This window comes from Pleurodeles waltl, chromosome 2_2 (assembly GCF_031143425.1).
Source record: "Pleurodeles waltl isolate 20211129_DDA chromosome 2_2, aPleWal1.hap1.20221129, whole genome shotgun sequence".
Lineage (NCBI taxonomy): Eukaryota > Metazoa > Chordata > Amphibia > Caudata > Salamandridae > Pleurodeles > Pleurodeles waltl.
This window is the reverse complement of record NC_090439.1, coordinates 875,687,911-875,710,866: the sequence shown is the minus strand read 5'-3', so window position 1 is coordinate 875,710,866 and position 22,956 is coordinate 875,687,911. Positions and strand designations below refer to the sequence as shown.

The 22,956-nt window shown below is 44.1% G+C and overlaps 1 protein-coding gene across 1 annotated transcript in view; it reads left to right on the top strand.

Annotated features, from left to right (window-relative positions):
- Positions 1–7,029, top strand: part of COX6C (cytochrome c oxidase subunit 6C) — a 28,390-nt gene extending 21,361 nt beyond the window's left edge. Inside the window, exon 4 of the mRNA XM_069220548.1 lies at positions 6,932–7,029. The gene's annotated coding sequence lies outside the window, so the exon portion shown is untranslated. The remainder of the gene's footprint in view (positions 1–6,931) is intronic.
- Positions 7,030–22,956: the final 15,927 nt, after the last annotated feature.

Genomic DNA, 22,956 nt, shown 5'->3' with positions numbered 1-22,956 from the left:
ACATAATAAAGATTTGTAGGCAGATCTAGTAGACAATACGGTATATGTGGCAGAAAATGATACAAGGGACACAAGCAGCTGGCACCATTGGGATACAGTAAAGGCAGTGATCCGAGGTAGCATCCAGTCACAGTAAATTAAATTAGAGTGGAGATTCAAGAACGACTTGATCATCAATTTAAAGAATTAGAGTGAAAACATAAATAACTTCATTGAAAGTGTGGAAGAAAATACTGCCAGTGAGGGCACAGGTCAGAGCATTATATATGGACAGGGCAGAACATGCATTACATAGGACTAAACAACAAATCTACAGTAGTGACAACCAAAATTAGCCTGTAATCTTTGAGCCATAATAGTTGGAGACAGGTTGAAATTATGAGAAACTGGGTGATGTTGACATAGTGGAGATGTTCAGAGACGAAGTAAACAATCACAGCTGTAGTGTTGACCCTTGACAGCATCAATGATTACTAGGAATCTTCTCAAGTTGCAAGACTGACACCAGAGCAGGCAGCAAAATAAACTAGGCCATACAAATTGAGGAAGTCATGGCATGCGTAGCAGAAATGAAGACTGGTAAATGGCCTGGACAGTTTTACACCACTATTTTATACAGTCTTTAGCGAGACAGTTAACTGATGTTGAACATTCCCCCCCCCCCCCTTGGAGTGTGCCAACGTGACCCATCACAGAAGCAGCAGTCTTCATCATCCTAAAACCGAGGAAAGCTAGTGCCTTTTGTAGTGACTGTGGGTTGATATCACTCCTGCATTCTCATGCTGAGATATTCATGGAACCCATGATGGCCTGATTGAGGCTCTGTCTGCTCAGATCAATCCGAGTTCATCACTGGGAGGAACAGTGATGCTTACACAAGAGACCTTGCAGAGATTTCAAAAGAACCCTATCCCTTTTTACTCTTTCTAAATGTAAAGCAGATGTTTGACCACATGAACTGGCACTTCTTAAACAAATTGATTCCGTCTTTGACAACAGTTTCTTCCAGTGTGCGTAATCCAAGACACTCTAAGCTGCTGTTATGTTCAGTGGTAGTTTATCCCAGTTGTTTGAGATGCAGAGGACAACTGTCTCCTGCCCTATACATCCCTACTACGGAGCCACTGGCCGGGAGAGTCTATAGAAACATCACTATACATGGAGTGTACATAGGCAATGAGTAGAAGTCGACAAAGTATGCCAACAGTACATTGGTCTCAGTGACAAACTGTGGCATTCATTCAGTTGATGCAAGAAATGGCTTCCTTTGGTGAGGTCACTAGCTTTAAAGTTAACCTGTAAAATAACAAGCTCTGGTTTACAGGCTATGGTTACCCAACTGCCAACACATTATTCACTTCATTGTGGTGATCATTCGATAATCCATTTCGGGATCAAAATTACTTCTGCTGTTGAGTGTTGGAAGAAATTAAATTGAGACGCACTGGTGCTTTTGAGACCAACTGATCATAGGTGCTCTCATTTGAAAATCACTATGGCTGGGGAAAAACACATAGAATGGAGACTATATTGCTCCTCTATTATGAGAGGTAGTGGTATGGTTGATGCTAACCGCCCTCATGTCTCTATTGACACAAATCTTAGACAATCCTGAATTCACTTTGGAAATGAACGGTACATCATTTTGACTATGGACTGAAAGAATGTGAGCCACTTATTTGAAGACACTGGAATCAAACCTCCTGGCGGAGTTAAATAGCAATGTAATGTCCAAGAAATGGAAAGGTATCTTTAGTACAGTCTGATTAAATCATACACCAGTCAATTATAACAAAGTTTAAGAACTGGCTGTTGATGAAGGAAGGGAGCAAGAAACTAGTCTTGAAAATATAAAAACCCTTTATGTTCACTCTGATGAAAGGAAAGACACCAGAGCAGAAACAATGAGAGAATCTGTTGGCAAACACTGTCAAGGAATGGAAAAATGTAAGTCTGAACACACAACACTACTACTTGTGCGGAAACGGAGGTTATGGCGAAAATCACATTATATTGGTGTTTTACTCCTGATAGAATACGTGAATGGAGCTCTCGAGGATCAGACCAGTGTTAACCAGGATATGGGAGCACACTAACTCCCTCCCCCCCCCCCCCCATTGCGTTGCTGCATTCTTCCAAGAGTATTGGATGGAGGTCCTAGATACAGTAGATGTGGTCTTACACAACAATACCTAAAATGTTGTCAGACGGTCTTGGGCGTACCCAGGACACAGACCTCCAGCCCTGCCTCGGTATAGCCCCGGTGGGGTAAACTAAACTAGCAAGCTCCCTGCGAAGCCAAATAAACCATTACTGCCACAGTGGGGGTAGGACTAGAATTCATTCTCTTTGAGACTGGCAACATGGACTTTGAAGTATTTTGGGGATGGAAGTAAAATCTCAGGGTGGAATTAAGGTGCCTTTTTGTTAAAGATGTTCAGGTTTAGTGCAATACCTGTGCCAAGTTAGAACTTCCCTTACTATCTGAGAGTTATCGGTGATGGTAGCTGTCAACAGATATGCCAATAAATAAGAATTATACAAGGCTCTAAAGAGGCCAGAATATGGATTGAACAACTGGATAACAGCTCAAGTCTGAGACCGGTGTATGCTAAGCATCCAGCCTTTAGGAGGGTGTAGGAAGTTGGCTCTGTATATACTATCTCAAAGTGAGAGATAGTGTGCACAGAGTCCAAGGGTTCCCCTTAGAGGTAAGATAGTGGCAAAATTAGATAATTCTAATGCTCTATTTTTTGGTAGTGTGGCCTAGCAGTAGGCTTATTAGAGGGTAGTGAGCATTTGTTGTACACACAAAGGCAATACATGAGGAACACACACTCAAAGACTTAACTCCAGGCCAATAGTTTTTATATAGAAAAATTCATTTTCTTAATTCATTTTAGAACTACAAGATTTGAAGTAAATACATAAAATGCAAGGTACTCCACACAGGTAAGTAAGGAACTTTGAATTAGAGCAGTAACCTACAGTTTTGGTTAAAATTGCAATAAGCTATTTTAAAAGTGGACACTGTGCAAAAATCAACAGTTCTTAGGGGAGGTAAGTATTGGTTAGGTTTTCAGGTAAGTAAGGCACTTTCAAGTTCAGTTTCCTGGGCATAGGCATCCCACGTTGGGGGTTCAAGGCAACCCCAAAGTCACTGCACCAGCAACACAGGGCCGGTCAGGTGCAGAGGTCAAAGGAGGGCCTAAAACACATAGGCGCCTATGAAGAACAGAGTTGCTGCAGTTCCAGTCTGCCAACAGGTAAGTACCTGCATCTTCGGAGGGCAGACCAGGGGGATTTTGTAGAGCACTGGGGGGTTCTGGGGGGGGGGGGGGGGGGGCACAAGTAGGCACACAAAACACACCCTCAGCAGCACAGTGGCGGCTGGGTGCAGTGTGCAAAGCAGTCGTCTAGCTTTCAAAAGGAATCAATGGAGGGACCCGGGGGTCACTCTAGTGGTGCAGGCAGGGCACAGGTGGGGCTTCTCGGGCCTGCCACTGACTGGGCTAGGCAGAGGGTCGCCTGATGGTCACTCCTGCACTGGAGTTCGGTTCCTTCTGGTCCTGGGGGCTACGGGTGCAGTGCTTGGTCCAGGCGCCGGGTTCCTTGTTTCAGGCAGTCTCGGTCAGGGGGAGCCTCTGGATTCTCTCTGCATGGGTCGCTGTGGGGGGACATCTTGGGTTACTCATGAGGTCAGTCACCTGGGAGTCCTCCCTGTAGTGTTGGTTCTCTGGAGCTCGAGCCGGGGGTGTCTGGTGCAGAGGGTGAAGTCTAACGCTTCAGACAGGAAGAGAGAGGTCTTTAAAAGTTGCAAAGTTGTTGCTGTTTTTGAACAGTGCTGCTGTTCACAGGAGTTTCTTGGTCCTTCGGGTTCAGGGCAGTCCTCTGAGGCTTCAGGGGTCGCTGGTCCCTGTCGGATGCATCGTTGTGCAGGTACTTTGAGTCTGGAGTCCAGCCGGTAGGGCTGGGGCCAAAGCATTTGTCTCTGCAGGGCTTTCAGGTCAGGAGTCCTTGTTGTAGGTTACAGGAATCTGATTTCCTGGGTTCAGGGTTGCCACTGAATTTAGGGGTGTGTTTAGGTCAGGAGGGTAGTAGCCAGTGGCTACTGCCTGGAGGGTGGCTACACCCTCTTTGTGCCTCCTCCCTGAGGGGAGGGGGGGGGCACATCCCTAATCCTATTGGCGGGAATCCTCCAAACTCAAGATGGAGGATTTCTAAGGGCAGGGGTCACCTCAGCCCAGGACACCTTAGGGGCTGTCCTGACTGGTGGGTGACTCCACCTTGTTTTTCGCATTATCCTCTCCAGCCTTGCTGCCAAAAGTGGGGGCAGTGGCTGGACTGGCGGGCATCTCCACTAGCTGGGATGCCCTGGGGTGCTGTAACAAAAGGCATGAGCCTTTGATGCTCACCGCCAGGTGTTAAAGTTCCTGCAGGGGGATGTGAGAAGCACCTTCACCCAGTGCAGGCTTTGTTTCTGTCCTCAGAGAGCACAAAGGCTCTCACCCCAGGGGGTCAGAAACTAGTCTCAGTGGCAGGCTGGCACTGACAAGTCAGTCCTGCACTTAAGGATTGGGTAGAATACAGGGGGCATCTTCTAAGATGCCCTCTGTGTGCATTTTGTAATAAATCCAACACTGGCATCAGTGTGGGTTTATTATTCTGTGAAGTTTGATACAAAACTTTCCAGTGTAGCCATTATGGAGCTGTGGAGTTCGTTTTGACAAACTCCCAGACCATATACTTAATATGGCCACACTGTACTTAAGATGTCTAAGAATAGACTTAGACACTGTAGGGGCATAATGCTCATGCAGCTATGCCCTCACCTGGGGTATAGTACACCCTGCTTTAGGGCTGTAAGGCCTGCTAGAGGGGCGACTTACCCATGCCACACGCAGTATTTTGTGGGCATGGCATCCTGAGGGGGATGCCATGTCGACTTTGCTTTTTTTCTCCCCACCAACACACACAATCTGCAATGGCAGTGTGCATGTGTTAGGTGAGGTGTCCCTTAGGGTGGCACAACACATGCTGCAGCCCCTAGGGACCTTCCCTGGTTACAGGGCCCTTGGTACCACTGGTACCTTTTACAAGGGGCTTATCTGTGTGCCAATTGTGGAAACAGTGGTACATTTTTAGTGAAAGAACACTGGTGCTGGAGCCTGGTTATCAGGGTCCCAGCACAGTTCCCAGTCAAGTCAGCGATTTTTTTTTTTTTTTTTTTTTTTTTTTTTTTTTTTTTGGGGGGGGGGGGGGGGGAGAGACCGAACAGAAGGGTCCATTCGATCAATTTGAAATCCCCACCCCCATCACCAGATGTCCATCAGTTCCCATGCCACGGATTGAGTTCCATGTGGCCCTTGAAGTTTTTATGTGGCGCAGGCTTTGTATTTCCAGAGTTAAACTGCCCTCCCTTTTTGTCCTATCATTTTTATGAAATGCTGTTGACCTAAATGCCACTGGATTTTATGATGTTCACTTGTTCCGATTATGGCGCAGTAAAATGATTTGTCTGTATAGGTATTTGTGGAGTGCAAACCTGCTTTGCGAGCACTAGAGCATTAGGGCAGGAGTCGGCATAAGATTCAGGATCTTTTACTATGAAGCAGTGTTTTTGTGGGTGTTGAGTCCTAAAATTGTGAGTTGCAGTGTTCTGCGTAGGGATGATCTTATGATCATCAGCTCATTTTTAAATGCAGAGGAGTTGGGACTGACCTTTATAACGATGGAGCTGGTGTGGCTTCCCGATTTTCTGTTGCCTGCCTGTATGATTCATTAATCTACAGATTTATAACCAAAGAGGTCATTACTTCTGCCCAAGTGGAACCAACTTTTTGGGTATCAACCTGCACGTTTTCTTTGTCGCCGTACCTGAAAAACTGGCTGCTCAAACTAATGCTTGACTCCAGCAGTCTGGTCAAAAAATAATGGCAGTGGAAACATCTAATGTAGCAAATTGTGTAATGAAGGCCATCAAGTGCACCTGTCTCGTTGGCTGCTGACACCCAAGTGAATGGAGAGGTTGCTGGGGGCCATTGCACGCCCCCAACCATTGCAGCTGCACTAATCTTGGTGGTGGCAAGAAGCAAAAATATACTTTCTGGCTTCACAAGCAGCCTGTAGTTGTCCCCTGGCCATGTCATCCCTGAGTTTATCGTGTGATAGCACCTGCCACTCTACAACCTTTGTAGTTGATGGAATGTAACAGTCTACTTACTAGAGGGGCGAGAAACTACTATGCTGTTGTTGGGTACAGTGTCTAAGGTTAGGAATTATTCCTCAGCAGCTAGCTTTGTTATGATCACATTTTGAAGACCAGCTGAAGAAAGTCTTCTGTTAATCATCGTTTCCTGAAAAGAGGGCAACATTGGGAGTATTTCTACCACCAGGAATTAGTGTTTCTGGTTCAAAAATAGAATTCTAAGTTCCGGTTGAAACCCTGTCTTCTGCCTCTTGTATGGCTCAATCGCATTACTGTTACTAGTGACTCACCAATTGGGGGGGATTACAAAGCATACACGATGATGGTTACACACAGGATAATGGACTGTACATGAATATATATTATAAATTAGATGTGTGTCCAAATTCACTTATGATTAGGGCACATATTGTCTGAAACATTGCATGCTGCTTTTACTAAATACAATCGTACTATTTAGTTTGTAGTAAATGGTTACATTTTGTTCTGCATAGACATGACTGCACTAGCAGGTGAATAGACACTTTGCCAAAAGTACAGTTTTATTTGTAGCAACAGAAGTCATTTGTTCTCAAACTGCATTTGTAATCTGATACAGGTGAAGAGGCAACTATTTTCTATTTTTGTTCTGTACAGTGATATATGATCATGTTACAAGCTTTAAATGACTGCAAGTAAAATATTTAAGAGACTATTTGTCAATGCTTACTTTTTATTTTGTAGGTTGCTTGTCTGTCTGAAGAGGATTGGAAACTGAACTGTAAACTATTTCTGTGCTAACCATAATCTATCCAGTTGAATAAATTCTTGTTTCAAGATGAGTGTTGTCTGTCATTGAAATTATAATTTTCGCGCAATAGGAAATATTGAGCCAAGTTCAATATTTAGTTAACTCCAGTATCTTGGAACCTAACGTGGTTGGTGATCGATTTGTTTTAAAAGGGCTGTGAGTTTGAGACCCGACTTCCCTTTGACATATTGAGAGTGTACCTCCAAGTTAGGTAGTCATCGATAGTACTGTATTTTATTTATTTTTAAAACTTGTATATTAAAGACCTAGCCCCAGGGCTCGCAAAGCACTTTAGAAAAAGTAGGTAAGCAAAATGACCTGTTTAATAGCAGTCCTAAAAATGGGGCAGAGGCAAGTTGGAAACATTAGTTCAGCCTGTACAAGAGCTGCTAGATCTCGAGTTATGTTACATGGTTGGCTTGGTGAGAGGCAGAGGGTCCTAAATTGAGAAAGGCGAATGCTCAAAGGGCACATGTGGGTACTCGACCTCAGAGGATTGTTCATGCTGGGCAGTCCTATACCCATGCAATATCCCCAAGTCCTGAAACGTGGGCAGAATAGCAAAGAATGGCAAGAAGATTAGAAAAAAATCTACCTTTGCCTATTATATGTATTTGCAGGACTTACAACCTTTTAAAAAAACAATTGCGGTAACACACTGGATAGAAACTGCTGGATATCTGCACCTGGATTAGAAAGATATATACTGTTTATGACTGGTTGACTAGATGCAAGATGTTTGCTAGAGGACTTTAAGATAACTCTAAGAGATGTCGCAGACTAAGCTTGAAGCTCTGGGAGGAGGCACTTCTTTTAGAATTCTGTTATGGAATGTTAACGGATCGAAAATAGCGACATGAAACTTCCCAGTCCTTTATAGTACTGCAAAAGGCACACCTAGCTGGTAATAACTATGGCTTCCTGGGCAGAGGGCATAAGAAAACCCTGGTCCACACTGGCTGTTCCACAGTGTTTAGAGGGCTGGGGATCCTAGTTCGCAGATCCCTGCCGCTCCTAGTGATCAAAACATGGGTCGACCACCTGGGGTGCAGGACAGCAATGGAGGGTCCATGGAACTGGGAACAATTGATCATGGCATCTTGGTAACTGACCCCAGCCCTCCAGGGGGAGAGCCTGAGGCAGATTGGGGGAGGGGGGGGACTGGCTGAAGTTCACCCTACAGCTGAACATGGACAGAATACGTCACTCAGACAACACGCCTCTTTATGTTCATGGAATCCCTGTGAATGGCAGACCTATGGTGGACTCCCACCTGGGGGTTAGACATTACGCACACTTGTCTTAACGCTGACCGATCTTTGACATGACTAGACTACCTCTTAGTACCAATACCCAATTAGTGAATATTCCAAAACCAGACTATCTCCCCAGAGGCATTAAGGACAACTCCTATTGTATACTGAACTTTGGCATCCAGGCATTCACACTGGCTGGCAGATGGACCCCTGTGAGCTGACATATTGGGCCAACCAAAGATACGTACAAGACGCAACAGCTGAATACTTTCAGTTAAACAGAGGATCGGGTGCCTTGGAGACAGTACTCTGGGAAGCCTAAAAGTTGGTGCTAAGAGGCCACATGATCTCCCGTGTTACAGGGAAGAAACGCAATGGGCTGGTGAAAGTACTAGAATCAGAAGAGGAGATGGAAGCAACATGTGGGGATGCCTGATCTATACCTGGCAGACTTCACCAGGAAGCCAGAACGCTCTCCATGCAAAGTAGAATCGGATCTACGAGCAGGGGCACAAGGCAAGGAAACAACTAGCCTTGTTAATCAAAAAGGAGGGCAGCCACAGATGGATCTCTATGATCTCTAACCTGAGGGCACACTGATGGATGAAGGTATAGCAAAAACCTTTGTACAATTCTTCCAGAACCTATGCACCTGGTGCCTCTCTTCGAAGCCCGAAGAGGACCTGCATAAATTTGAGTCATTCTGGTCTCGCATCTAAGGAAGTCTGATAGACAATCCCTAGAGAAGGACGTTATAAAAGGTGAGAGTGCAGTAGGACCAAATGATTTCTCCTCCCCCCCCACCCCCCCAAATTTATTTTTATGTCTTAAAAGTAAGGTGGTGCTACATTGAGGGAACTACCAGTTCTATACCTCCAGGACACAAGATGAACTTGCCAGATATTTTTGACAGTTGTATATAATCCTCATCAATAAACCTGGGCAAGGTGCCAGAGGATTGTGCTTCCTATCAGCCAATATCCCTTTTAACCTTGCGAAACAAAATACTGGCTAAAGTTCAAATGCAGGTCATTCACTGAATTGTGGCCCTTGACCCTTCCGGCCTTATGCCATATAGGTCCACGAGACCCAAACTCCGATGCTTATTTGGCTGCCTTACCCACAGACGTAGAGTGAGGGAACCGGTGGTGATTTTGACACTTGACACCAAGAAAGCTTTCGCTTCATTAGAATGGCCGTAGCTCATTAATTCAATGACTGGTGGGACATTGAAACTAATCTAGGAAGGAAATCTTATCAACCGTTTTGTGCTGCTCGTACACACCCCATAGGGGTGTCATTCTTCATCATAGGGCATGCTCCTCGTAGGAGTGGCGTTAAATACTCTCCACCCGCATCATACAGCATAAAGAAAAAAAGATCTCTGACAAATTGTAGCGCTGGTCCTACGAGGGGCATGCCCTATGATGAAGAATGACACCCCTATGGGGTGTGTAAGAGCAGCACAAAACAGTTAAGATGAAGCATGACATCCCTGTGGGGTTTGTGAGGGCACCACGAAACAATTGATAGGATTCCCTTTCTAGATTAGTTCGTGTCCCACTTGTCACTTTTCTCTGTCTATAGAAACAGTACCTTCCTTTGTATTGAATCATTGGTCTCGGAGCCCAGCTACTGGACCTCCATTGGCTTTTAGTCTGTGTCTCTCCTCCAATCACCACCACCCCCCTCCCAAAACCAATGTTGATATGCATATCTTAGGAATATCCTGGACAAGGATTTTGGACCCTCCTACATGGCGGCCTGGGCCACTGATATGGGAGGAGACGGGGTTTACTTACCTGGGTGTTGCATACCTGGTCTGTGAGACCAGGAACTCAATCAACGAGAGGAACTTGGACTGAATCCGGACCTGCTTTCACAAGAATGTGAAACACTGGTGTGGCCTCCCCCTGTTGGGCAGAGCGCTATTATTTTAAATTATCTACCTCCCCAAGTTCCTCTGTCTTACAAAAACGTGCCATTTGAGGACCCTAACCACTTCAGGTTGACTAGACAGAAATGAGAAACCTGCTTTGGATTGTGGGCAATCCCTGTATAGTATTCTCTACCTTGACGAGGGGGCCAGTTAACTGGGGATTTGCACTTCTCGACCTGTGCCCATACTACTGGGTGGCCCAGCTGCTAGAGGTTAATGACGCGTTCTTTATGGATCAGAAGGAACCTCCCCTTTGACAGACTGATGGGCAATGGATATGGATCAGAAGGAACCTCCCCTTTGACAGACTGATGGGCAATGGATATGGATCAGAAGGAACCTCCCCTTTGACAGACTGATGGCCAATGGATCTTCAAGTCTACGGGGTAATGATCTGGACCAAATAGGGTCATGCATCTCCCAGAGCCCACCGCAGTGGTGATCTGGAAACTGGCGCTATGCAGAATGGGTTGGGCAGACAAGATGACCCTAGAGGCACTACTGTGGGAGTCCAGTTCCCTTGTGGTATTAAGCGGGGTGGCAGAGCACAGTCAGTGGGACATACTGGGCATTTCAAAGCTCAGGGACTTGAAAGGTGAATGTGGTTATCTGACTTTAGGAATTTGAGGCAATATGCCGTTGAGGCCAGTTGCGAATCTCAATACCTGGAAAGTAGCGATTCAGGCGGGCTTCAGAATGGTACATGTGAAGCTGCTACAAAGGGCCTATTACACACAAACATGATTGTATGCAGTGGGAACAATTGACATAATTGCTGAATTAGGTGTGGCCAATGGGGCACCCTCTTGCATACGATCTGGGAAGGCCCAAGACTGCAGAGATTCTAATCGGGCATACAGAGACCACTCGTCCAAGTGGTGGGTGGCACCCTGGTTGGTATCTGGAGGGAGGTGGCCCTGGACAGATATACACTGGTCCTCTGCAACACAGCCTAAGCAGTAGCGAGGCGGGACAATGTGCAACCCTGCGGGAGGGAAGACCACCACGGTACAGGAATGGACCTAAAAATAAAGAGTGGTTTATGCAGGCGGAGGAACTGGGAAAAGGGAAGCCCTCAAAAGCATGTAAAGATATGGGCCAAGAGCAAGAAATTATGGGGTGAAATGGGATGTTCGAGACCCCAATGTATGTCTTCACTTTGCAGACTGAACTTCATGTTTAGGTGACAGTCTGGAGGGGGCGCTCAGTGCACCGATAGAAGGGACACTCTTTCTGATACTATGTAACCCGACACCTCATACCCAAGACTAGAATTCTGTACTCCAACACTTCACGGAGTCACCCAAATGTTTTGGAGAGTGGGAATGGTATGTTTTGTCAAACTGGTTCTAAAATGCTCAATAAAAGGATTTGGGGTGGGGAGGTGAGAAAGATTTAAAAAATGTGTGGAATCTCGGGTAGACTTTGGTATGGAGCAGAGTAAATGTTTACAGAATTCCCAAACGGTCAGAGAAAGACGAGTGGGATCCCAAACGCATCCAAGAAGTTGGAAACATGGACGGTTTTACTAGCTGCCGTCGGGAAGATGAACGGTGGTCTATCTAAATAAAGCTTTGTGGCAAGGTAAGGGCGCTTGGTTGGCTGGTGGGGTTAGAACTGCTTTGAGCCTATCAGGTCGATAATGGGATAAGGCCTGTCAACAAATAGGATCCCTAGCAGTGCGAGATTTAAACAAACTCCATTCAGTTACCACCACAGAACATGCCTGACACCGGTGAAGCCAAGAGCTACCCAGACTGCCTCCCCACAAGCTGTCCTGCGAGCGGGGCAATAACGCTGTGTTCCTACTCGTATGCAAACAGTAATGTTCCTGGGGGATGTACTTGTATAGTCCTTTCATATTGATCAACAGATTCAATGATGTTCAAAATAAGGGAAAATGACATCCATGCGAAGCGTACTGTCAAATACAATTTATTTTTTAAACTTAAATCCATCAGTGCCAACTAAATCAGCAACAACAACACTTATTACTCATGACGTGGCCATGCCATCTAATACGTGAATTGTGGACAAAGGTTTTCACTCTGTTACATGTGGTCACAGGGGAAATTCTGGAAGTGGGGTGCAGAGCAATGCCCCTGGCCATAGTCTCAACCTTCAAGTGGGACAATGAGGCGTAGATTTACTGTTTGGGGGGAATACTGGTGAAATGCTGCAGTGTATCACCTGTATGCAACCAAGGATGCCCCAACTAAATAGCTGGACAAGGGATGTATGTGTTGGACTGAGCAGAACTGGAAAGCCAGAAAATAAACTAGATAAGATGATACTCGTAGATGAAGAGGCTGACTGGCCACCTGTGATTTAGAGACTACCAATTGTGTATTTGTAAAGCTCAACTTGTCACCCCCACGGGTATCCAGGCGCTGGGGATGGTCTCATTCCGAACGATAGAACGTCCACCCGTTTAGTGGGTCAGATAGTCTAAGGACCCTGGACTCATGGAACACTTAGGGTGACATTAGAACCGACTGCAGAAGGAGAGATCGGGACCAAAGGTAGAGTAGTCCTGGAAACAGCATTAGGTGGATGGAACAGAAGATGAGCTAAACCTATGGGGGAAGGTAGAGAACCTGGGAGTGTATGCAACAGCGATTGAGGGTAGGGAGTAAAACCTGAAGAAGGTGGAGACATTACAACATCCTGTGGTGATGATTTTAGTGATGTTACAAATGTGTATCCCTTTGTTGAGACACCAGCACAAAACAAGTGCGATTCAGGGTTCTTGGTTCTGTGGTGGACGACTTCTGATGTGAAACCAAAATATTTTTAAGCTTGAAAAGTCAAACTGTGACGGTACTTGTGCATTAGATGTAACATCATTTAATCATATCTTGCAATCTAACACCTAAAATTTAAAATTAATTCTAAAATAGCAGGTATCGTCAGAGTAAACATCTGACACTTGTTCCCTATGTGCACAGATTAGTCACAATGAGGGGCTGAGAAATGCTTGAGGGTCACATCAGCCTTCCAAGTTCATGCATATAATCCGAGAGGGGACCCACTCTTGCTGGTTCTTTGTTCCATCTAGCGTCCGCTGTGTAGCGAATCCCCAGGAGTGTTTTCGGGACTCTGACCCACTAGGGTTACTGGTGGCATTCTTCATCATAGAATCCTCGTCCAGATACCTGAAGCATCCGGACAGGCTCAACCTTGATCATCAGGGGAGCTTTTTAATATTCGGGGGATCCTAAATCTGGGTTGCCAGAACATGTAAGGAGAATCTCAGAGCTATCCCCAGGCAAAGCACAAAATGTGGTATAAGGTCACTTTTGTTGAGGTGAGTGGGAGCAACTACAGGTGGGCTTCAGTGTACATTTTGCTGTCATTGTCCTAATGAACCCAGCATGATTGTCACCGTTTTTGATGTATGTTATTAAAGTATGTAAAAGCATAAATAAAGAACTTAAAAAAAAAAAAGTGATATAGTCACATTTATATAATGTAATAAAATTAAAGTTGCCAAATTACTTGGTCTCTCGCGTGTTTCTTCGTCTACCTAGAGGGTGTAGGTTTGTTTAGGGTGTGATTGGGTTTGTTTCTATTGTTCCACTACACATACTGGCAAAACTGTACGAAAATGCTATCCTCATTTTTGTATACTATGAAAAACAAATGCAAGAGAAAAATAAGTCATCTAAAAATCCTTGGGCTATGATTTATACTTTTTTTTTCAGCTGCATTACCGTCCTTTATTGACGCACAAACTTACAAAATACAACTGTATTTGCGTCACAAAAAGATGGTAATGTGGCGCAAAAAAAGTATAAATCAGGGCCTGGTGTCTCCCAAACTTTTCTCAAATCGCTAAGTGAAAAGCTGTAGTTACAACTATATGAATTATGTGCAGAGATATTCTAAGCTACAAAAACATTTAAACATAGCCGATGTAAACCCAACATTGTTTTTAAGGTAATTAAGATTAAAAGTAAGCTTAATCACGCAGACTCGCTAAAGAACCAGTTTTACGGGCAGATTTATTGAAAAGTGGTGCAACGCGGTGCTGCACCAAAATTGACAGCGCTGCGCTGTGTCACTTTAGAAACACAGGGATGAGATGTGTTTAACTGAATATGGCACTAAATTTAGCTGCCAGCACCAACGCAGGCATCCACCATTGTGCAAGGATGTCTGTGTTGAGGGGTGTGATTGTTAATGGCGCTTTACACACAGAAGTGCCGAAGCGTCATTTTCAAATGATTGTTTGTGTGCGGGAAGGTGTCCCTTCCTGCACCATCATTTCTGGCATTTTGCTTTTTCTATGGATGCGGCAGAATGCAGCACACGTAGAAAAAGCAAAAAACGAGGAGGAATAAAAGTATTCCTCCTCGTTGTGCCCTGCTAACGCCACCCCTGGGGGTGGCGTTAGATTTTGGCGCTGCCTCAGACCTGATTTCATAAATCTGAGGCAGTGTCAAAATGCCCCTACCACGCACAGTGCTTCGTGGGAATGGGGCCCTATTCACATGGTGACGTTAAGCCACAAAATGTGGCTTAATGCCACCTTGTAAATACGTTGCTGTGCTTGGCGCCACAGGAGCGTCACAAAAAGTGGCACTAGGGCTGTATAATTACAGCCCTGAATTGTTTCTTTACAAGGAGAACTTCCAGGAGATGGAGCTAGATGCATAGCAAAGTGTCTCTTGAAAGCTGGAAGTGTTTTTTAAGTATATTGCTCTGTATGGAGCAGGTACCCCTGAACACAGCTGTACTTTCGCTAACTCTTAACTTGTGTTCAATGTTGTTTTTTTTAGTTGAAGGTACTTCTAGTTTCCGGAGAAGATATTCCTCTTATCTCTCATTGATCTTTCAAGCTGTTTCTGATTCTATGGTCTTTGTTTAGTGGGAAAATATATAGGAATGTATACAATGTACACTGCACTTGTTTGTGTTTAAGATACTTACACTGTTGGATATTCCTTTTTGAGGCATGATGGACAGAAAGGAAACTTGTCTGTTGGCAGAGATGCTACTGCTTGTAGTGCAGCGAGCGCTCTTCTCCCTCACCCAAGAAGAGAGCTTTTTCATCTGACTTGTTATCCTAACCTTGGAAGACATGCATTCACCTCCATACTCTGGGTATACCATTATGATCCCTCAATAGGGTCCCCTTGTGATAAGAAGTCATTTTTGCTGTGATCAAGTCAGCAGTAAGAGTCAGTGACTTGGCCGACTGGTTCCCTTTTGCCTTCAAGGCTAGCAGGATGTCATGTTGATCTACCTTGTGACACATGTAAATCATCTGTGACCCACCGACTCCTGTCTGCACTATTTCAAACCACAAATATTGCCATTGATTGCTTTTTCTTTTTTTTTTAATTGCAGATCATGATTCGGCAAGTTCTTTTATTTCTACTTATTTTTCAGTCTACAACCGTCTGGTGCAGGAGCCTTGCATAAAGGCCCCAGTTCTCCAGCATTAGATGCTATTTGAATATTTTGTCAGGCTGGGAGCTCTCTGTTAAAAATATCATCTAGCATGTTATGGCTACCTTTTTAAAAAAAAAAATTTAAAAAAAATATGCAAATGCTTCAGTTTTGTACTGGGAATTGCATTGTCCTGAGTCCTTCCCTCACTTTTATAGATTAAGATATGATGTATCACTCAGCATAACTTTTTCACCACGAAAGGTCCCATACCACACCCTGTTTCTGTTAAGCCACAGACAAAATGTTTAGCCTGGAAAACAGGGTGGGAGGAGGGGTAATGAAATAAATCGAGGGACGGACACTGAGCAACGCAATAACCAGTAAATAATTGAAGCATTACCCTTTCACTCCCTCACTTAAATGCTTTACTATGTGAGATCTACCCAAGCAAAACAGCATAACTGAAATTTAAATGCTCAGAGTTTAATAAAACGCGCACATTCTACTTGTATTTATTGCATAGATGAGACATTTTGAAACGAAACATTTAACTTTCTTCCTGCATCATTCTATAATGCTTACAAAAGTAGACTGGGAAGCCCAGGCTGCTGCCGAATTGCTGCCGCCAACATTCCCCTAGTTAATCCGCCCTGAACTCCCAAAAGGGGAAGGAAATCCAAAGTAACAGTGGACCTATCCAGGCTACTGAGGGTTTGTACTGACGGTTTAGCTCCCTTCTTGCCGGGCCAAAGTTCACAAACATGATGAAATCCTGAAATCTGACACTTTCTAGATAAGAGAACGTCTTGCATCTAAGGAGTGCATGTGCTTTTTCCCTGAATCTGCAGGAGAGGGAAAACCACAGACCCAACTATCTCCTGATCTCTTTGAAAGGGAGAGTTCACTTTGGGCACAAAAGAGCGACCCATCTGCAAGATAACCTGTCCTCAAAAACTCTTGAATGGCTGCTTATCAAACAACCCAATTCCCCATGCCTTCTGATAGACGTGATGGCCACCAAGAAGAAAGTCTTCAAAACTCGAATTCTAGTATCAGCCAGTTCCAACAGTTCAATGGGAGGATTAAGAGCCATCAGTACAGTAAGCAGATCCCAGGAAGGAAGCAAAGGTTCTGTTGGAGGCCTCATGTTGTTCAAACTTCTAAACCATCTTAGGGCTAGCCTATGTTCGTCACTGCCCTTTTTTTTTCTTCTCTCTCCTCAATGTGAAAACCCTTAATCCTAATGTAAACCCATCCCGAGGAAAGGACTAAATCGACCTCGCACAGAATCAAATATCTACATCATTTCTTGAAAGTACCCCAAAGCTTTGCCTATGATTTTAGTATGGTCAAGGCCAAAAGGTCAGAAATTCCCTTCCTCTTTGGCCCTTCCCTTTCAACATCCAGGCTGCCAATCTGAGCGGAGACCCAGAGATCAGAAGGACTATCTCTTGACAAACATTCATTGATACCAGCCAGAGCTGTTGCAGTCAGTCACTGAAGCCTTCTATTATCTGACTTTGATCAAATACTTGAGAATTGGAAAAGAGAGAAAAAGCATGAAGGAGCCCCTTGGACGAGGGACAAGCGAAAGTATCCAGTCTTCCAATCTCCTTCTCCCTTATCTAGTAAAGCTTCAGAAGGGACTTCTGAGGGGAAGCAAAAAGATCTATTATTAAATCCTCTCACTTGAGGCAAATCTGAGGGTTCAGATCAGACCCATGAAAAGATGGAATAACCCTACTCAACTGGTCTGCTATTGTGTCCAACACCCTATGAATGTGAATGGCCAAGATCGCTATTACCCTCTGCTCTTCCCATTTGAATATCTGATCCTAGATCCTGGACAGTGAAGCCAATATCATGTCTCCTTGTCTCACTACAGCTCAGATTTACTAACGCTTTGTGCAGTGTGTGCACTATTTTTGTAACTCAAATGTGATGCAAAGTATTATGCTAGGATTTACTACCCAGCACATATAAGGGTTTGCGTTTGATAGTTTCCCAAAATAACGCAAAGTTGGTGTGTGTCAAGGGGGTGATCCACGGGCAGTACATGTGTGCTCCCACGCAACCACACATGGGTTTTGATGCAAATGCTGATCTACAAATCTTTGTAGACCAGGATTAGTACCAAAACCAAACACCTCCTTGTGACAGGCATAACCAGGAGAATGTATTCATTTCTCCTTTGCATGCCTGCTACATTGTACAGAGCGCATGTAGAGTAGAAAACATGTTACAGGATAATTTTTGTACTGGAAGGGTCGGCTTCCAGAACAAAAAACATTCCTTACACAAATGGAGGCCTAAAGAGTGCCAGTGCAGGGAGAGAGGAAACCATTTCCATACCTTAGTAGCTATGGTGCCTTTTATGCTCTTTCTTTCGCACAACACAATGCAGCCACTCAAGTTACACCCTCTTGTCCTTCAGTAGAGATAAGAAGACAGAGGGATAAGCGAATGGCTTCCTGCTCTCACCAATTGGACCACAAGACCATTGAGACTGGGTCCATGATCCCTAAATCTGGTAGGCCTTAATTCAAGGACCACACAGTGTGATTCTGAGAGTTCAGCCACCACTGCAATTCCTGGACCATCTTTACAGATAACAGAATGTGGAGCGAAAGGTCCTGAGATTCCAGTGGACTAGTATGTGTTTGATCACTTTCTGTGATGGAATCTGGTCCAAGGAACCGAGAAAACACTTGCAGCCAGGACACCCCCACCCCACCACCCCCTCCCCCAACCCAGCACATGTAACCAGCCTGACACTGTAGAAGAAGCGAGGGAGCAAAGCCTTGCTATGTGATTCTGGTTTGTGTGTATTCTCTTGTCTTGGAGGATAACGAATCTCAGATCAAAATCATGTGCAGATAAATAGTTGATCCCATGCAGGGTAAAAGCTGGGATTTCTGTAGGTGTATCAGAAATCTATGTTCCATTAACACTGACAGCACCCTTTCTGTGTGAGAACCCTTGATGAAGAATGAACCAGTCAGTCTCTTGTAGGATAGAATAAACATCTCCTTCCGATGAAGTAGCGCCATCAGAATAACAAGGACCTGCTAAAAACTTGTGGATCAATCCTCACACCTGAACGTCCTTAAGGACTTGCATCTTAATAGGAATTTTGGGAACGGGAGTAAGAAAAATTCCTGATTTTAGAGGCCAGGAATCCAAGTCTATTTGAAAACCTGTTTGAAGAGTATTTGATAACCTGTTTGAAGAGTATTTGATAACCTGTTTGATAACTACTCATGATTTCTGCTTAGAGTTTACAGATTTTGAGGACTTTTTTTGTCTTAACACTTCTTATAATTTGAAGAACAGAATTTAGTCTTTCTTGGAAGCTTGATGATGGTCCTGACCCCAGGATTTAAAGGAATGTGGTAATCCTCCTTTGCAGTGCAAAAGGGGCTTCCTTTCCTTGAAATATGTTGTAATCCTGTAGTGCAGCAGATCTGCAAACATTTTATGACCCTCAAAGGGGATCTTCAGCAAGGTAGGTTTCTCTGAAAAGTCAGTTTTCAATCTCTTTTTCATAAGTTTCTTCTGGTTAGAACCCCTGTTCCTCAAGCCACAGCGGCTGACTTTGAAATCTCTGATTTGTATGTCAGTAAAGAATTTAGATTCCTGTGTCGACTGTAGCAGGAGATGAGACCAATCAGCACCCTGACTGAGATGTGTATGCTCCATAGGTGCCTGCTTTAAGTACCAAATTCTTGGCTGCAAAAATCTTTTTCAAACAACTATCAACCTTGATGGTATGAGGAAGAGTCTCCTCCCAGTTTTCCAAAAAATGATGTTTCTGCAGAAATATCCGGTGGTAGACTGATCCATCTCTTTCCATTGCCTGAAAGCCAAGTGTTTTTTTTTTTTTTGTGTAAAATAAATATGCATTGTAATTGAGGGTAGTCTTTCATATTGCGGAAACAGGCCTTCAACATCATCTAGTGTAGGTACAGGATGAAAACCCAGATTTTCCCTTATATATTCCAGTCATTGACAAATTTCCTCCCTCCCTCACATATTTGCCAGTAGCAGAGGTGCTAGGAGCCTTTGAGTCCGAGTCTGATGAATGGTCAAAACAAGAATGGGTATCCGATTTATGAGTTCTACCTTTCCTCCCACCACCCTTCTCCTCTAAAATGTTGCCTTTGAGACTACCTCCTCAATCATCTGCCGCACTTTGGAAGCCAACAAGAGTGTTGGCCGGGTTGGAGAAATAGACTGAGATCGCCTCTTTTTGCTTCTCTGAGGTTGGCTTTATTTATAGTTAGAAGAGATGCACTTCCTCTTCTTATGACTCTTGCTCTGTCTCGCTTTACAATACCACAGATTCCAGGGAATGGGACACAATTGCTAATGTAAAATAGAGTAGTCTGGAAACAGACCAGAAAGGCCATCAATATATATACACCAATTATTGAAAAAGAATGTCGAACTCCGGTGATTCACCGCTCAGCACGGGTCACCGGTGAATCCTGAAGGAACCCTTAGTATTGTCAGGCCGCTGAACTCTGTCCTGGCAGGCTGCCAAGAAACCACATTGTTGCAGCAGAGTAAACAGATTAGGTGGCATGACCTCAGGTGGAGGGTCCAGGTTGCAGCTGCTCTTAATGTCTGAAGACAAGACAAAACAGGATATGTGTTTTTTTGTTTTTTGTTTTTTTTGGTGGGGTGGGGGTGTTGTGGGAGGGAAAGGAACACGGAACAAAGTTGAGTAGAGTCCCCTTTTTTCCTGCTTCTTTGGTACCCGAATCACTGCCCCTTCCACTAGTGGGGCTTGAACTCCCAGTAGCATCGATTATCCCTTTAGTTCATCCTTTAGTAATGCAGTAGGCAGACAACAACTTGCTAAAGGACTGCTGGAGAAAGGAATGCAATAGCCATTCCTTACAATGCGGAGGACCCAAACATCCAAAATGTATTCTTCTCATTGGTGGACAAACTTAGCCGTGCCCCAACCTCAGCATAGTCTTTTCTAGGACTGTCGATCCTGGGAAGTACTTGGTTGGGACTTGTTGGCAAACAGCAGTTCCCCAGCCACGAAAGGGACGCATTTCCTGGGCTCTGTGTGGCTGCTTTTTCAAGAAAGATTTCTTGGCCACGAAGAGTTTTGGAATCTTTTTCTCTTCTGCAGCTTTCTGAACTATACAGTCCAGTTCAGAAACAACTAACTTTATACTTGTAAACTGTAATTTTTGTGTCATGGACATTTTCAGAGTTTCATCCACAGGAGTTTGGGACCAGCTCTCGCTGCTCCTGCTTTACATTTTGCAGCCCATGAACTATCAAATCATAAATTTGATAGAAACTGCGCAAGAAATTCCATTTTAGCAAGGAATGAGGTAGGATCCTCACTTTTCTGAAGGCAGTTATGTAGCTGCTGAAAATCTTTCATGAGCACCTGTGTAGCATATGCTGCATACATATTCAACCTGAGAGCAATGTTAGAAGTAGAAAATGATCTTTTTAATGTGGCTTCCACTTTTGTTTTTATCCACTATGTCCGGTAAGTTACAGTCCTTGGTGGCTAAGTGTGCTGTCGAAGCCATCTAAGAGAGACTAGTATTCAAGTTGGGCGTGTGTTAAGAGTCTGCTTCAAAATCTTGGAGAGCTTCTCTTCTATTTGGAAGCTCGGAATGGATGCTTTGTCTATTTTCTTGCATTCCTTCAAAATAATTTGTTTGACATTATGTATGGGCAGATATTCCACCTGGGCTGCACTGTACTGTGAATAAAACCCCTCTTCTTTATGGGGTTTCTCTTCTTAGCCCAAGGCCTCTCTAAAATGCCTCAAGAGGCCACGAAGTTGGGAGGCTTGGATATATTTGCCCTTTTGATCCCCTTCCTGGTCATCGGCCTGCTCCTCTTTTTGTCTTTTGGACCAAGGCTTAGCGATGGCAGAATATACTGCCTCGTTAATAAGGGGCTGCAGATTAGCTCTCAAGATCTGCAGTGTTTAGTCCTCTGTCTTATACTGGCTCCACATTGTGCGGTTTAGAGAAAGATTTCTTCCCTTCTATGCTTTGTGGAAGAAAACAGAGAAGATCTGCTACTGCAGTGTTCCTGCATCAGACACCCCAACGCGCAATAGCACAGAGTGAGATCCTGCATACTGCTCACTTCGATCCAGCCCGCCGACACAAGAAGTTCCCTGCCCCAGATAAGCATATGATCGGGGAGTGCTTTGCCGGCTGGCGCAAAGATCCGGCTTCGGTTAACACCTTGCCAAAAGAGTACTTTTAGAACATTAACTCCTTCACTGCCAGGCCGTTTCCCCTCAGGTGCAGAGACTTTTTTGGGGGTAGTTTGCACTTAGGTCCTCATAATTTTTTGTCCACATAATCTACGCATGCCAAATTTGCGTCCTTTTTTCCCAGCATCCTAGGGATTCTAGAGGTACCCAGAGTTTGTGGGTTCCCCTGGAGGAGACCAAGAAATTAGCCAAAATACAGCTAAAATTTTGTTTAAAAAAACAAAACAAAAAAAACAACAACAAATGGGAAAAGAGGGCTGCAGAAGGCGGCTTGTGTTTTTTTTTTTTTTCTTTTCTGAAAATGGCATCAAGAAAGGATTTGCGGGGCTAAAATCACCATCTTCCCAACTTTCAGGAACAGGCAGACCTGAATCAGAAAACCACATTTTTCAACACAATTTTGGCATTTTATTGGAACATACCCCATTTTTACTATTTTTTGTACTTTTAGCCTCCTTCCAGTTAGTGACAGAAATGGGTGTGAAACCAACGTTGGATACGGGACAGCTAAACATTTCTGAAAAGGGGACAACATTCTGAACTCAGCAAGGGTTCATTTGTGTAGATCCTTCACGGTTTTCCTACAGAAAGTAACAGCTAAAATACAAAATATTGAATTGATGTGAGATGTCTGTCCACGTTTTCTTCTATAACTTTTTCCAGCTGTGGTATATTTTTTTAAGCAATATTCAGTTACGTCTGCTGGACTCTGCTGGTTGCGGGGATATATAGGGCTTGTAGGTTCATCAAGAACCCTAGGTACCCACAGCCAATAAATGAGCTGCACCTTGCAATGGGTTTTTGTTATATACTGGGGTTATACAGCAATTCATTTGGTGAAATATAAAGACTAAAAAATTGGTATCAAGGAAACCTTTATATTTCCAAAATGGGTACAAGATAAGATGTTGAGAAGCAGTGGTTATTTGCACATCTCTGAATTCCAGGGTTCCCATACTAGCATGTGAATTACAGGGCATTTCTCGAATAGACTTCTTTTTTCCACACTGTCTTAAATTTAGGACAACAGCTTAAGTATAGAAAAGCTCCAACTTGAACACTTAGTCACTCAAAGTCACGAAATATATAAATATTTATATT